Genomic DNA, 14,931 nt, shown 5'->3' on the forward strand with positions numbered 1-14,931 from the left:
TGTAAGGCGTGCAAGGGATAGAGAAAACTGGAAGAAAGCGGTATATGGGGGGCAACATGCTGTCATTGGGCTGAACAAAGGGACATGATGTGGCCATGGGAACACATAAATGTCTGAGGGGCTTGGCTGTGATTAGGGGAATGAGGTTTCATTGCGTAATACAATGTGAGTGAATGAGCCCACTCTTTGTCTATCCGTGGCTCTACCTTACTGCATGGAAACAGTGAACAGGTCTGAAAGAATAACATAATTATATCAAATAACAGAAAGACCCCTTTGACAGGGCCTCTGCAGTTTTGAGGCTACACTACAGTCAGTGGCAAAGAAAGGGTGGACTCCATTGGAGTGAGAACTTCTTTGTTAAGACAGTACACACTTTTGTCCAGTAACCACAACTCATTCTCAACAAAAGTGACTTTTCACAAGCACCTCACCACACAAAGATGGAGATTAGTAACACCTGAAAAATATTACTTATGAACATGAAAAGTCTAAAAACTGAGAACTCCAGGATTAAAATGATCTTCAAGAGTACACATGTGAAAGTATATTATTGTCAACCTGACTGAAATATGGATGAATGAGAGAATTAAGAATAAAACTAACTTAAAAAGGCTAAAAGATCATCTTAGCAGACAGCCATAAAACTACACAAGGTGATGTAGCAGTTTAAGTGAAGAGCAAGTCTAAAGAAAATTAGCCGATTAAATATGGCCACAAAAATGGGAAGTACTAACTGTAAGCTTACCAGCCTTGAATATAATTATCAGAGTGACATAAAAACTACCTAAGGCTAAAATGGGAAAACTTAATAGTGTACAGATGATTCCCAGTGTACAAGTGGGTTGCATTCTCAGAAAACTGCTCACATAGTGGCCACTCGTTGATCAGAGACTATTTTCCAATTCAAATGCATTTCAAGTGGGATTGTAGTTACCTATTTGTAATCAATTACCAATTTGTACTCTATGGAGAGGGAGGTTTACACTCATGGGGCCTCATCTCTTGAGCACTCTTCTATTATATAGACTCTTGAATGCTGTCTGCATTAACCGTGTCCTCCGTCATTCTGGTCCATTCATCCACCACCCTTATACTATAAAAGTACTTCTTTACATCCTAATATACAAGATTCTTACTTTATTTCATGTTATCTCCTCTGGTTCATCTAATCTTACATCTCTCAAAGTACTGCCACTGTCCACTTCATCCATCTCTTTTAAAACCTTACAGGTCATCCCTCAGTCTTCTCTCTTCCAAGATGAGCAAACTTAAGCCTCCAATCTTTCTCTGAAGCATTGCTTCTTTCATTCTGGTTCCATCTCTGTTGCCCTCCTCTGGACCTTCTCTATTAGGTGTGGTGACCAAACGTAAAAAGCATAATCTAGTTTGGCCTTATGTAAGATATGGATAACTTGCTACTTATTTCTTTATCCATATACTTGAAAGCTATTCTGATATTTACCAGTGGACAGTTAGTCTCCACTGCTATTCTCATAATGGGACTCTTGCAATGGATGAGGGACATCGTCTACTACCAGGTCCCTCTCACTCAGTTTTGAAGCTTACTCCCAGCTGGGCAATAAGGTATAGATGGTTCCCAGTGTACAAGTGGGTTGCATTCTCAGAAAACTGCTACATACTGGCCACTCATTGATCAGAGACTTTTCCAATTCAAATGTATTTCACATGTGGGATTGTAATTACCTATTTGTAATTAATTACCAATTTGTACTCTATGGAGAGGGAGATTTACACTCATGGACTGTCTATCCCATTGTCCCATCCTCTCATTATTAGACATTTGTTAGGGTTTCATTCTAATAACCATGTTTCAGACCAACTTTGGAGTCTGTTAAGGTTCCCTGATAAGCTTAATGCAATCCTCTTCATTTTTCACTTCCCTCATGACTTGCATTATCTGCAAATATATTCAGGTAGGATTTAATACCTTCAGGCAGGTCACTAATGTAGAACAAGAATAGTAATGGTCCAAGAACTGAACCTCTGTTGTTCACCTTAACCCATTAGGAAAAGGTTCCTCTGACATGCAACCTTTGCTCTATCCAGCAAGGGAGTTTACCCCTTATCAATGCTTGGTGATTCAGCCTCATAATCAGCCTCCCATGTGGTGCAGCATTAAATGCTTTCTGGCAGTGGAGAGACTGATAATCCATCCAGCCTTCCCCTCTGTCCAGGACTGAACTCACTGACTTTGGGCCCTGGGGTACCTCAGTCCATTTCTTTAACCTAATAAGTACACAAGTGTAATTACAAACCTCACAAGTGAGGTGCCCTTTAGAAGGCAACATAAAGCTACCACTCTTTGTTGCATATAAGATTCTTATATAAATTGTAAGAGAATATTTTTGAAAAAATATCTGACCATTTATAAGGGTTAGGTTTAATGTTTTCAGTTTTTATATAAGGAATATAAAACATATATACAGATGGACAAGCTTTCAAGTAAAACTAAAACTAAAACATGAACCAAAGAATTTCTTAGTTCTTAAAACAGAAAACACATGCTAACAGTATATAAAAACAATGCATGTGTATTTCTGATCCCAAATTTTTTAACTATGAATATTGAGATTCTTGTATATCAAGTATTATGATAAATAACAATACACACGAAATTCGTTTGGCTTTTATTCATCTTCAGCTCCAGAAAATTCATCTCTTACCTTCACCCTCATGATGACTACTTTGAATGGAAGAATTGTTACCCTCCATATTTACTAGATCATCCTCTGAAGCATCTAGAGCAATGCATGGTCTGTGTTCCACAACCAGTTTAATGCTAACTCCATTGTATAAAAGAAATCACTCTAAACCTGTCCTTCAGCGTATTAGACGCAAGATGACTTTTGGAGCACATTTTTAGAAAAAAGGGCATCTTATATGATACAAAATATGATATATGGGGTCTAGTTACAGGGTTATAGACCATAGTGATCCAAGGTTGCTTGGCTATCTTTTTCAGAATCTATAAAAATGCACACTATGCAGAGTCAAGACTCTACAGAGTTTTGATCCATTTACTTTATCTTGCATCTTTTCTAAATCCATAAGTATTGCTTATTCTTTTTCTTGAGAATACTTGTATTATCTTGTAGAGTTCTAAAATCTAGTCTACATCCTGTTCCTTTCATAAATCCTTTTTGTTCCTCATCTAAACGGGTTTCTCTAATACTTTAGAAACTATTAATAATTTCTGCATAGCTTATCAATTACGTTATGAAGAAAATCCTCTACATTAGGCAGAAGTAGTAGGTGGAAACATTAGATGGGAGCATTAGATACAGTTAGTTGGTTGGAACATTAGGAAGACACATTTAACAGAAGCAGGCAGTAGGAACATTATGCAGGAGCCTCTGGAAACAATGTGCAAGAGCTGCCCTCTGCCAGTGGCCTGTTAAGGGTGAAGCACTAAAGGATAAGAAGCAGCACTAGAGTTCACCAGTTATGGAAACCCTTTTGCTGTGGCCAACCCCCTTGTGGGAGTTCCCAGAAAAGACAGGCATCAGAGACACAATAGAGATATAGAATATGTTCTAAAATTTTGGTTATTTATTTATTCTATTATACTAAGTTGCTGTCTCCCGCATTAGCGAGGTAGTGCAAGGAAACAGACAAAAGAATGGTACAACCCACCCACATACACATGTTTATAAATAAACGCACACACATGCACATACACATACCTATACATTTCAACGTATACATACATATGCATACAGAGACATGTTCATATATATACACATGTACATATTCATACTTGCTGCCTTCATCCATTCCCGTCGCCACCCCACCACACATGAAATAGCACCACCCACCCTCTGCGTGTGAGGTAGCACTAGGAAAAGACAACAAAGGCCACATTCATTCACACAGTCTCTAGCTGTCATGTGTAATGCACCAAAACCATAGCCCTTTCCACATCCAGGCCCCATAAAACTTTTCATGGTTTACCCCAGATGTTTCGCATGCCCTGGTTCAATCTGTTGACAGCATGTCGACCCCGGTATACCACATCGTTCCAGTTCACGCTATTCCTTGCACACCTTTCACCCTCCTGAATGTTCAGGCCCCGATTGCTCAAAATAGTTTTCACTCCATCCTTCCACCTCCAATTTGGTCTCCTGCTTCTTCTTTTGGTACTCATTTGTATATAAACAAAAACTGCTTTTATTTAATCACCTGGCACATCCATTTAGCTGTGCTATTAGATACACTATTCAACTACTGCTCAAACTACAATCTTCATCAAGTCAGACTGCACCCAGTACACACTCCCTATTTTCCATTTTCATTACTGTTCATCCTACCTCTTCCACTGTTACAATATCCTTTTCCCCATACCTATTCCAACTTTTCCCATCCTTCATACCACTGATCCAACACCACAACTCCTTTTCAACAACTCCTAAAACTCATTCAAAGTATTCTTGCGGTTGCTCGTGTTCTGAATTACCATAGAAGCTCAGGAGCTATCTTTCAAAAGTAGATTACACCAATTAACTAGGACACACAAGATTACATTTCATTACCTACAAATACTTTTTGGAATGTGCATTCCATTACTTCTTAATACCTCAACATGTGATCAATGAGCAGCATTTGAATAGCTCTTCATTCTAATTACTTTGGGCAATGAAGGGCCTAACGTTTCAAGTTATCCAATTCAGCATTAAACACCACCTGCAACCACTCATGTTCACAGTCTGATTGAAGACAAAGAAATCTAAAGAAAGCTAAAGGCTACTTGACTATATGCTTCCAAAAAGGATAATAAAAAACATTTACAATGATGATTTAATGATCTTTGATGCTTAAAGTCATCACGAGACTGGCATACTGAGCAACGGGTAGGCCTCTAACTGAAGAGGCAAACTCTTTAATTTGTGAAATCATTTAATAACAATTCCTTGAGTTCACACACACACACATACATATATATATATATATATATATATATATATATATATATATATATATACATGGAGGGAGTGCAAATGATTGGAAGATGTATAAGAGAAAGCAGCAGGTGGTCAAGAGGAAGGTACATAGGATGGTAAAGAGGGCAACTAAGAGCTGGGTTAGCAAGTAACAACGAACCTCTTGGAAAATTACATGTTTTTGAAGGAGGTTAATAGTAAGAGAAAAACAAAAGAACAAATGGAAACATCAATGAAAGGGACAAATGGCAAAATGAAAACAGGCATTAATGAGGTGACGAGGGTATGAAATTGATATTTTGTTTAGAATGTTGAATGTGTTTGATGAGAGGGTGGCAGATGGATGTTTGGGTTGGGGAAGTATATGAAGTGAAAGACCCATGTCAAGTGGTTCAGGGAAGACATAAGAGGTGATGAAAGCCTTGCATGAAATGTGGTAAGGCAGCTAGAATGGATGGTATTGCAGTCAAATTTCTGAAGAAAGTGGGTGACTGTGTTGTTGATTGGATCATGACGAGGTGTCTGAGGATTGGAAGAATGTATGCATTGAGCTACTGTATGAATGTAAGGGGTACAAAGGTAAGTGTTCAAATCACAAGAGCATCAGTGTGCTGAGTGTACTTGGTACACTGTATGGGACATAGGTGACAGGGGATGATGGCATGCACAGAGTATCAGATTGGGGAGGAACAATGTGGTTTCAGGAGTAGTAGAGGATGTGTGGATCTAGTGTTTGCACTTAAGATTGTGCATGAGAAATACTTACAGAAACAGAAGGATATGTATGTGACATTTATGGATCCGGAGAAATTACATGATACGGGTGATAGAGATGATTTGTGGAAGGTGTTATGGTGTGGGAGGAAAGCTATTAGAAGCAGCAAGGAATTTTCATCAAGTAATTATGGCAAGTGTGCAAGTAGGAAGGGAGGAGAGTGAGTGGTTCCACAGGAAGATAGGTAGGTCTGCAGCAGGGGTAGGTCAAACTACTAGGGCTGCTAAATTTGTTTATGGATGGGGTGGAGAGGAAGGTATATGTGGGATATCAGACAGAGGGACAGGCATGAAGTCTGTATGGAGTTAGGGGGTCTGGGATGTAAGTCAGTTGTTGTTTACTGATGACACAACACTAGTTGCAGATTAAAGTGAGAAACTACAGAAGTTTGGGAGAGAGTATGAAAGGAGTTAGTCGAGAGTAAATGCATAACAACAAGATAATTTAGTTTAGCAGTGCTGAGAGAGAAGATTAGTTGGGAATGAATCTGAAAGGAGAAAACTTGGAGGAAGTTGAGTGTTTTAAATAACTGGGAGTATACTTGGAGAACTGAGGAGCATGTGGAGAGAGGTCTTTATCTGGGAGGATGAATATGGGTATGTTTGAAGGTATAATAATCCCAGCAATGATGTATGGATGAGAGGCATGGGCTACAAATGAGAATTTATGAAGGAGGGTGTATGTTTGGAAACAAACTGCTTGAGAACAGTGTGTGTTGTGAACACAGCTGACTAAGTAATAATAAGGTAAGAGAGAAGAGTGGTAATAAAAAAGAGTATGGAAGAGATAGCTGACTAGTTTAGACATGGAAAATGAATGAGAGGTTGACAGAGTGGATATATGTTAGAAATGGCGGGGAACAAGAAGAAGGACACCAAATTGGAAATGGAAAGATGGAGTGAAAATGATTTCCAGTGTTTGGGGCCTGAACATGCAGGAGAGTGAAAGGAATGCATGGGACAGTGTGAACTGGAATGAAATAGTACACAGGTGATGTACTGTTAATGCACTGAACCAAGGCATATGAAGCAGCCAGAGGATACCATTGAAAGGTTTGTGGGGCCTGATTGGGGATAGGGGGCTGTGGTTTTGATGAGAATGGAAGCGAGTGAAAGTGGCCTTTTCTTCATCCATTCCTGGCGATGCTTCACTAATGCAGAAAATGGCAAACAAGTATGAAAGAAAAGAATATGTGTGTGTACATATTTATCAAATATACAGGGTGTCCCAAAAAGATGTACTCACTTTTTGATACTCTATAACTCACTGATTTTTTTTCTTTTTTCAGATCTGAAAAGAGAAAAAAATTTCAGTGAGTTATAGGGTGTCGAAAAGTAAGTATATTTTTTGGGACATCCTGTGTATATATATATTATATATATATATATATATTTTTTTTCTTTTTTAAACTATTCGCCATTTCCCGCATTAGCGAGGTAGCGTTAAGAACAGAGGACTGGGCCTTTTTTCGGAATATCCTCACCTGGCCCCCTCTGTTCCTTCTTTTGGAAAATTAAAAAAAAAATGAGAGGGGAGGATTTCCAGCCCCCCACTCCCTCCCCTTTTAGTCGCCTTCTACGACACGCAGGCAATACGTGGGAAGTATTCTTAATCCCCTATCCCCAGGGATAATATATATATATATATATATATATATATATATATATATATATATATATATATATATATATATATATATATATTTTTCTTTCTTTTAAACTATTCGCCATTTCCCGCATTAGCGAGGTAGCGTTAGGAACAGAGGACTGGGCCTTTTTTGGAATTGCCTCACCTGGCCCCCTCTGTTCCTTCTTTTGGAAAATTAAAAAAAAAAACGAGGGGAGGATTTCCAGCCCCCCACTCCCTCCCCTTTTAGTCGCCTTCTACGACACGCAGGCAATACGTGGGAAGTAATCTTAATCCCCTATCCCCAGGGATAATATATATATATATATATATATATATATATATATATATATATATATATATATATATATATATATAGATCAAGAGAGGCAAGTGTTTTGGGAGCAGCTGAATGAGTGTGTTAGTGGTTTTGATGCACGAGACCGGGTCATAGTGATGGGTGATTTGAATGCGAAGGTGAGTAATGTGGCAGTTGAGGGAATAATTGGTATACATGGGGTGTTCAGTATTGTAAATGGAAATGGTGAAGAGCTTGTAGATTTATGTGCTGAAAAAGGACTGATGATTGGGAATACCTGGTTTAAAAAGCGAGATATACATAAGTATACTTATGTAAGTAGGAGAGATGGCCAGAGAGCGTTATTGGATTACGTGTTAATTGACAGGCGTGCGAAAGAGAGACTTTTGGATGTTAATGTGCTGAGAGGTGCAACTGGAGGGATGTCTGATCATTATCTTGTGGAGGCTAAGGTGAAGATTTGTATGGGTTTTCAGAAAAGAAGAGTGAATGTTGGGGTGAAGAGGGTGGTGAGAGTAAGTGAGCTTGAGAAGGAGACCTATGTGAGGAAGTACCAGGAGAGACTGAGTACAAAATGGAAAAAGGTGAGAACAATGGAAGTAAGGGGAGTGGGGGAGGAATGGGATGTATTTAGGGAATCAGTGATGGATTGCGCAAAAGATGCTTGTGGCATGAGAAGAGTGGGAGGTGGGTTGATTAGAAAGGGTAGTGAGTGCTGGGATGAAGAAGTAAGAGTATTAGTGAAAGAGAAGAGAGAGGCATTTGGACGATTTTTGCAGGGAAAAAATGCAATTGAGTGGGAGATGTATAAAAGAAAGAGACAGGAGGTCAAGAGAAAGGTGCAAGAGGTGAAAAAAAAGGGCAAATGAGAGTTGGGGTGAGAGAGTATCATTAAATTTTAGGGAGAATAAAAAGATGTTCTGGAAGGAGGTAAATAAAGTGCGTAAGACAAGGGAGCAAATGGGAACTTCGGTGAAGGGCGCAAGTGGGGAGGTGATAACAAGTAGTGGTGATGTGAGAAGGAGATGGAGTGAGTATTTTGAAGGTTTGTTGAATGTGTTTGATGATAGAGTGGCAGATATAGGGTGTTTTGGTCGAGGTGGTGTGCAAAGTGAGAGGGTTAGGGAAAATGATTTGGTAAACAGAGAAGAGGTAGTGAAAGCTTTGCGGAAGATGAAAGCCGGCAAGGCAGCGGGTTTGGATGGTATTGCAGTGGAATTTATTAAAAAAGGGGGTGACTGTATTGTTGACTGGTTGGTAAGGTTATTTAATGTATGTATGACTCATGGTGAGGTGCCTGAGGATTGGCGGAATGCGTGCATAGTGCCATTGTACAAAGGCAAAGGGGATAAGAGTGAGTGCTCAAATTACAGAGGTATAAGTTTGTTGAGTATTCCTGGTAAATTATATGGGAGGGTATTGATTGAGAGGGTGAAGGCATGTACAGAGCATCAGATTGGGGAAGAGCAGTGTGGTTTCAGAAGTGGTAGAGGATGTGTGGATCAGGTGTTTGCTTTGAAGAATGTATGTGAGAAATACTTATAAAAGCAAATGCATTTGTATGTAGCATTTATGGATCTGGAGAAGGCATATGATAGAGTTGATAGAGATGCTCTGTGGAAGGTATTAAGAATATATGGTGTGGGAGGCAAGTTGTTAGAAGCAGTGAAAAGTTTTTATCGAGGATGTAAGGCATGTGTACGTGTAGGAAGAGAGGAAAGTGATTGGTTCTCAGTGAATGTAGGTTTGCGGCAGGGGTGTGTGATGTCTCCATGGTTGTTTAATTTGTTTATGGATGGGGTTGTTAGGGAGGTAAATGCAAGAGTTTTGGAAAGAGGGGCAAGTATGAAGTCTGTTGGGGATGAGAGAACTTGGGAAGTGAGTCAGTTGTTGTTCGCTGATGATACAGCGCTGGTGGCTGATTCATGTGAGAAACTGCAGAAGCTGGTGACTGAGTTTGGAAAAGTGTGTGGAAGAAGAAAGTTAAGAGTAAATGTGAATAAGAGCAAGGTTATTAGGTACAGTAGGGTTGAGGGTCAAGTCAATTGGGAGGTGAGTTTGAATGGAGAAAAACTGGAGGAAGTGAAGTGTTTTAGATATCTGGGAGTGGATCTGGCAGCGGATGGAACCATGGAAGCGGAAGTGGATCATAGGGTGGGGGAGGGGGCGAAAATCCTGGGGGCCTTGAAGAATGTGTGGAAGTCGAGAACATTATCTCGGAAAGCAAAAATGGGTATGTTTGAAGGAATAGTGGTTCCAACAATGTTGTATGGTTGCGAGGCGTGGGCTATGGATAGAGTTGTGCGCAGGAGGATGGATGTGCTGGAAATGAGATGTTTGAGGACAATGTGTGGTGTGAGGTGGTTTGATCGAGTGAGTAACGTAAGGGTAAGAGAGATGTGTGGAAATAAAAAGAGCGTGGTTGAGAGAGCAGAAGAGGGTGTTTTGAAGTGGTTTGGGCACATGGAGAGGATAAGTGGGGAAAGATTGACCAAGAGGATATATGGGTCGGAGGTGGAGGGAACAAGGAGAAGAGGGAGACCAAATTGGAGGTGGAAAGATGGAGTGAAAAAGATTTTGTGTGATCGGGGCCTGAGCCTGCAGGAGGGTGAAAGGAGGGCAAGGAATAGAGTGAATTGGAGCGATGTGGTATACCGGGGTTGACGTGCTGTCAGTGGATTGAATCAGGGCATGTGAAGCGTCTGGGGTAAACCATGGAAAGCTGTGTAGGTATGTATATTTGCATGTGTGGACGTATGTATATATATGTGTATGGGGGGGTTGGGCCATTTCTTTCGTCTGTTTCCTTGCGCTACCTCGCAAACGCGGGAGACAGCGACAAAGTATAATAAAATAAATAAATATAACATATATATATATTTTTTTTTTTGCTTTGTCGCTGTCTCCCGTGTTTGCGAGGTAGCGCAAGGAAACAGACGAAAGAAATGGCCCAACCCACCCCCATACACATGTATATACATACGTCCACACACGCAAATATACATACCTACACAGCTTTCCATGGTTTACCTCAGACGCTTCACATGCCCTGATTCAATCCACCGACAGCACGTCAACCCCGGTATACCACATCGCTCCAATTCACTCTATTCCTTGCCCTCCTTTCACCCTCCTGCATGTTCAGGCCCCGATCACACAAAATCTTCTTCACTCCATCTTTCCACCTCCAATTTGGTCTCCCTCTTCTCCTCGTTCCCTCCACCTCCGACACATATATCCTCTTGCTCAATCTTTCCTCACTCATTCTCTCCATGTGCCCAAACCATTTCAAAACACCCTCTTCTGCTCTCTCAACCACGCTCTTTTTATTTCCACACATCTCTCTTACCCTTACGTTACTTACTCGATCAAACCACCTCACACCACATATTGTCCTCAAACATCTCATTTCCAGCACATCCATCCTCCTGCGCACCACGCTATCCATAGCCTACGCCTCGCAACCATACAACATTGTTGGAACCACTATTCCTTCAAACATACCCATTTTTGCTTTCCGAGATAATGTTCTCGACTTCCACACATTCTTCAAGGCTCCCAGAATTTTCGCCCCCTCCCCCACCCTATGATCCACTTCCGCTTCCATGGTTCCATTCGCTGCCAGATCCACTCCCAGATATCTAAAACACTTCACTTCCTCCAGTTTTTCTCCATTCAAACTCACCTCCCAATTGACTTGACCCTCAACCCTACTGTACCTAATAACCTTGCTCTTATTCACATTTACTCTTAACTTTCTTCTTTCACACACTTTACCAAACTCAGTCACCAGCTTCTGCAGTTTCTCACATGAATCAGCCACCAGCGCTGTATCATCAGCGAACAACAACTGACTCACTTCCCAAGCTCTCTCATCCCCAACAGACTTCATACTTGCCCCTCTTTCCAAAACTCTTGCATTCACCTCCCTAACAACCCCATCCATAAACAAATTAAACAACCATGGAGACATCACACACCCCTGCCGCAAACCTACATTCAATGAGAACCAATCACTTTCCTCTCTTCCTACACGTACACATGCCTTACATCCTCGATAAAAACTTTTCACTGCTTCTAACAACTTGCCTCCCACACCATATATTCTTAATACCTTCCACAGAGCATCTCTATCAACTCTATCATATGCCTTCTCCAGATCCATAAATGCTACATACAAATGCATTTGCTTTTATAAGTATTTCTCACATACATTCTTCAAAGCAAACACCTGATCCACACATCCTCTACCACTTCTGAAACCACACTGCTCTTCCCCAATCTGATGCTCTGTACATGCCTTCACCCTCTCAATCAATACCCTCCCATATAATTTACCAGGAATACTCAACAAACTTATACCTCTGTAATTTGAGCACTCACTCTTATCCCCTTTGCCTTTGTACAATGGCACTATGCACGCATTCCGCCAATCCTCAGGCACCTCACCATGAGTCATACATACATTAAAAAACCTTACCAACCAGTCAACAATACAGTCACCCCCTTTTTTAATAAATTCCACTGCAATACCATCCAAACCTGCTGCCTTGCCGGCTTTCATCTTCCGCAAAGCTTTTACTACCTCTTCTCTGTTTACCAAATCATTTTCCCTAACCCTCTCACTTTGCACACCACCTTGACCAAAACACCCTATATCTGCCACTCTATCATCAAACACATTCAACAAACCTTCAAAATACTCACTCCATCTCCTTCTCACATCACCACTACTTGTTATCACCTCCCCATTTGCGCCCTTCACTGAAGTTCCCATTTGCTCCCTTGTCTTACGCACTTTATTTACCTCCTTCCAGAACATCTTTTTATTCTCCCTAAATTTAATGATACTCTCTCACCCCAACTCTCATTTGCCCTTTTTTTCACCTCTTGCACCTTTCTCTTGACCTCCTGTCTCTTTCTTTTATACATCTCCCACTCAATTGCATTTTTTCCCTGCAAAAATCGTCCAAATGCCTCTCTCTTCTCTTTCACTAATACTCTTACTTCTTCATCCCACCACTCACTACCCTTTCTAATCAACCCATCTCCCACTCTTCTCATGCCACAAGCATCTTTTGCGCAATCCATCACTGATTCCCTAAATACATCCCATTCCTCCCCCACTCCCCTTACTTCCATTGTTCTCACCTTTTCCCATTCTGTACTCAGTCTCTCCTGGTACTTCCTCACACAAGTCTCCTTCCCAAGCTCACTTACTCGCACCACCCTCTTCACCCCAACATATATATATATATATATATATATATATATATATATATATATATATATATATATGGCGTGTATTCCTCTTCTAAGGAATGTCGAGAGGCAAATGGCTTTCAGAATGAGAACCTGAGTCAAATATCACACTTTTATGTATTTCTAGGGATAGCATCTCGCACTCACTATGTCTTGCTACCTTCAGTGGGAGATGCTTCAGTGGCACTGAACTGGTAAGGGGACCAGGTTGTAAATTTTGGTAGGTCTCGCAAGCAAATGAAGGCAAAACATATTTTAAGGATTTCTTTGTACAGTTGACTTGATCATGCTTAAAAAAAAAAATTAAAAGTCATAGGCAATAGATTTAGGATGTCTGCAATAAAATGAGTTACAGATTTTTAGGTTTTGGAAAATTATAGTTACTTGGAATATGCATGATGGTTAATAAGATTGATTCAGATTTTTTTGTTTTTAAGTTTCCATGGAAAAACAAAACATTTTGTTAAACTCCTTGATGATGTTTCTATTCATGAGTCATGTGAATGTTCAGCAATGCATATTCATATCAAAGATGTAAAGTGAGAAGTTTATTTTTTGATGATCAGATGTATTCTTTGAGAGTTTCTAATCCATCAGTTTTGACATATCTCAAAAACAAACATCAAAATTCTGAATGAGGCGTGTCGGAAAACTTTTCCTCTATGCATATACCTTAGCATTTTAAATGGAAAAAGAGGTTGTTAATGTTTCCCATACCAACAAGTGTCAGTTTTAAAAAGAGGCACAGCAGATGACTAAGAACAACACACCTCAGTTGAATTTATATATTTACTGCATATCTTGCATTCAAGCTTGACTGGCTTGAAGTCACACACACATAGATATATATATATATATATATATATATATATATATATATATATATATATATATATATATATTTATAAGTATATATATTTATATATATATATATATATATATTTATAAGTTTATCCCTGGGGATAGGGGAGAAAGAATTCTTCCCACGTATTCCCTGCGTGTCGTAGAAGGCGACTAAAAGGGAAGGGAACGGGGGGCTGGAAATCCTCCCCTCTCGTTTTTCATTTTCCTAAAGAAGGAACAGAGAAGGGGGCCAAGTGAGGATGTTCCCTCAAAGGCTCAGTCCTCTGTTCTTAACGCTACCTCGCTAATGCGGGAAATAGCGAATAGTATGAAAAAAAAAAAAAAAAAAAAAATATATTTATATATTATCCCTGGGGATAGGGGAGAAAGAATACTTCCCACGTATTCCCTGCGTGTCGTAGAAGGCGACTAAAAGGGGAGGGAGCGGGGGGCTGGAAATCCTCCCCTCTCGTTTTTTTTTAATTTTCCAAAAGAAGGAACAGAGAATTGGGCCAGGTGAGGGTATTCCCTCAAAGGCCCAGTCCTCTGTTCTTAACGCTACCTCGCTAATGCGGGAAATGGCGAATAGTTTGAAAGAAAAAAGAATGAGTGTGTTAGTGGTTTTGATGCACGAGACCGGGTTATAGTGATGGGTGATTTGAATGCAAAGGTGAGTAATGTGGCAGTTGAGGGAATAATTGGTGTACATGGGGTGTTCAGTGTTGTAAATGGAAATGGTGAAGAGCTTGTAGATTTATGTGCTGAAAAAGGACTGATGATTGGGAATACCTGGTTTAAAAAGCGAGATATACATAAGTATACTTATGTAAGTAGGAGAGATGGCCAGAGAGCGTTATTGGATTACGTGTTAATTGACAGGCGCGCGAAAGAGAGACTTTTGGATGTTAATGTGCTGAGAGGTGCAACTGGAGGGATGTCTGATCATTATCTTGTGGAGGCTAAGGTGAAGATTTGTATGGGTTTTCAGAAAAGAAGAGTGAATGTTGGGGTGAAGAGGGTGGTGAGAGTAAGTGAGCTTGGGAAGGACACTTGTGTGAGGAAGTACCAGGAGAGACTGAGTACAGAATGGAAAAAGGTGAGAACAATGGAAGTAAGGGGAGTGGGGGAGGAATGGGATGCATTTA

General features: G+C 40.2%; 1 protein-coding gene across 1 annotated transcript in view; it reads right to left on the minus strand.

The window, feature by feature from the left end:
* Nucleotides 1-4,804: 4,804 nt before the first annotated feature.
* Nucleotides 4,805-14,931, minus strand: part of LOC139767113 (tigger transposable element-derived protein 4-like) — a 102,888-nt gene continuing 92,761 nt past the window's right edge. Inside the window, exon 3 of the transcript XR_011716997.1 lies at nt 4,805-7,026. The gene's annotated coding sequence lies outside the window, so the exon portion shown is untranslated. The remainder of the gene's footprint in view (nt 7,027-14,931) is intronic.

Source organism: Panulirus ornatus, chromosome 59, assembly GCF_036320965.1.
Source record: "Panulirus ornatus isolate Po-2019 chromosome 59, ASM3632096v1, whole genome shotgun sequence".
In the NCBI taxonomy this organism is placed as follows: Eukaryota; Metazoa; Arthropoda; class Malacostraca; order Decapoda; family Palinuridae; genus Panulirus; species Panulirus ornatus.